The sequence below is a fragment of the Penaeus vannamei genome, chromosome 21, assembly GCF_042767895.1.
Source record: "Penaeus vannamei isolate JL-2024 chromosome 21, ASM4276789v1, whole genome shotgun sequence".
Taxonomy (NCBI): Eukaryota; Metazoa; Arthropoda; class Malacostraca; order Decapoda; family Penaeidae; genus Penaeus; species Penaeus vannamei.
This window is the reverse complement of record NC_091569.1, coordinates 32,060,455-32,062,954: the sequence shown is the minus strand read 5'-3', so window position 1 is coordinate 32,062,954 and position 2,500 is coordinate 32,060,455. Positions and strand designations below refer to the sequence as shown.

Sequence of the window (2,500 nt, the reverse complement as noted above, 5' to 3'; positions counted from 1 at the left end):
TTTTCCTCGTTCTTTACGGGGAAAGTACTTGAACTGCAATAGATTTACAATGATGCAGATAGATTTAGGGGTCTAACATAGTGCTATATAGTCTTTTTGTTGGTTTTGATTAAATACCTGCATCAAGTTGCAGCTCTTGTTTTTGGTCAAGGGAAAGAGATTAAATGTTCAAGTTTTTGAGGATATAGAGTATGTATTTTTTACAGTTAGTATTTTTATTGTTGTTTTTATTCTTGACTTATTATCATTATCATTGTTTTTAATTATCATCATTGATTTTCATAATGGAACTATAGACATGTTTTTTGTGGCTAATAGAAATATTTCAGTTACCATTTTTGTCATTGAGGTTTTTATTGTTATTTTTTTCCTTCTTTTTTTGAATGAGAGGATCAACATGTTTGTACTTGTGTTATTGAATTGGTAGTACAGACCCTATCTTTTTTTTCTGTGTAGTTGTAATGTAGTCTCATTTTGAGGTGCTTTACCAGTTGTTCCTAATGATAATGGCAACATTGCATAGTGAGATATACATATGTTTATAAATTATATGATATAAATATATAAACACAAAACCTCTTGTGATGATTTCTCAGTGTAATGTGTATTTTTACATTGAGTTATTCCCTGTTTACCATGGTGAAGATTATTGTTAAGAATGGTTTGCATATCATACGATATACACTAATCTTTGCTGTAGGGAAGTAATAATGTGAAGGTTTTCAAGTAGATGAGATGTTTGATCTTAAAATTTTTTCCCTAGAATGTCTGTTCTTGTTTGTGAACATGGTAGATTTTATGCAATAATGTTGTATGCCATGTTTGTCTGCTTTTTTTTTTTTCTTCTTTTTCTTCTTTTATTTTAGACAGATGTTATCAAAGAGACAACTCAAATTTGAATATCAGTCATTTTGTATGCCAAAACTGAACTTCAGTTTATGAAGTACTTATACAAGTGTTTTTTTTTCACTATTATTTATCCAATTGTTAGAGATTATATAATCATACATGAGAAAACTTTTGTTTTCTCATTTTTCTTTTTATTTCCTTTCAAAAAGGAACTGCCAGTTTCAGACTATAAGAATATATGCTTGAACATGTGAATACATCTCCTATCTTCCTCCTCCTCCTTCCTCACCATCTTCCTTTCAAGACATAAGTCCTCATTTTGGAGAGAAGGCTTTATAGGTGGAATAACCACTAGAAGTTGTTCTCTCTTGATGCATGGAAAATACTCACATATTATGGTGATGATTTGAAGACCAGATGTGCATTGCCTAAAAGGAAATGAACAGAAGCCCCCTCTCCCTCCCTCCCACTTCCCAAGAGGGAAATAGATTATGCAGTAGCACTTACTGAAAGAGCAGCTGTGTTTTCCTTGTATCCTCATGTTTCGCAAAATCAAATGCTACTCTAGACGCGTGCCTTGTTTATTGGTATTTAGATTATAGGACTGTGTACTAAAGAGCCAATGTTTACAGCCATAGTTTAAAGAATTTTTTGGAAAGAGAAAGCAGAAAGAGTTATTTGCCAATTGCACAGTATACTCTTTTAGACTGATTATTTTGATTATCCTTTTTAATCTTTCAATTGCTTGTTCTGGCACAAATATAGGTCTAATAATCACTTCATTGTAATACATTGGTACTTTGAAATCATATTTGTGATATATAATATCTGATATGATGAAATGAATTTAACTAGGTTCAGTGGTAGTAATAAAGAACTTATTAAAAATTAAACCTTTTCTTTCTTTTCTGTTGTCTGATATCTCTGTCTGTTTTATTTTTCTCTTACTTTTCTTCTTTTTTTCTTGTTTTTTAAGTTCTAGTCGCACAGAGCTGTGGCTGTGAATGAGACAGAGGATGATAATAATTTAAGTGATAAAGTATAGAAAATGTTTTAAATTGTCAATATTTTTCATAGATGAATAAAAATCCTTAGGTTTGCATCTGGCTTACTGTTGAGGAGAAAAAACATTTGTTGAAAAACGGTATTGGTTGTGACTTCAAATAATAATGTCTTAAAGTACAGGTTTTCAGAAGTTCAAACAGGTAATTCTGATTGCCATGTGTATGGAGATAAAAAGTTATGTGAATTATTCTTTCACATACCTCTTTGTCCCATTTTATCAAAAGTCATATTCCAAGAGAAGCAAACAAGGAGGCATTGTAGAGCCTCAGCAAAGGAGAGTGATTTTAAGAAAAATAAATGCTTAATCTACTAGTCTTTGCATAATCAGGATGTTTGTGTACAGGTGTATGATATATGGATGCAATTTTGTATTCTCACACTATTCCTAGAACTCTTTACTTATTTTCTGAATAAATTGTGTGGATGCAATCATGTGTAGCCAATTAGGAAGTGTCTTATTTTCTGAATAAATTGTATGAATGCAATCATGTGTAGCCAATTAAGGAGTGTCTTAGTTACACATTTACTTTGTTTGCTCAACAATGCAGGTGTAGTGATGATTCCAGATTAGGTTAGTTATTTATAT

At 31.2% G+C, this 2,500-nt stretch overlaps 1 protein-coding gene across 1 annotated transcript in view; it reads left to right on the top strand.

The window, feature by feature from the left end:
- Rim2 (replication in mitochondria 2) overlaps positions 1–2,500 on the top strand; it is a 40,810-nt gene that overhangs the window by 37,005 nt on the left and 1,305 nt on the right. The window contains exon 8 of the mRNA XM_070136095.1: positions 1–2,500. This exon is cut by the window's left edge and continues 273 nt beyond it; it is cut by the window's right edge and continues 1,305 nt beyond it. The gene's annotated coding sequence lies outside the window, so the exon portion shown is untranslated.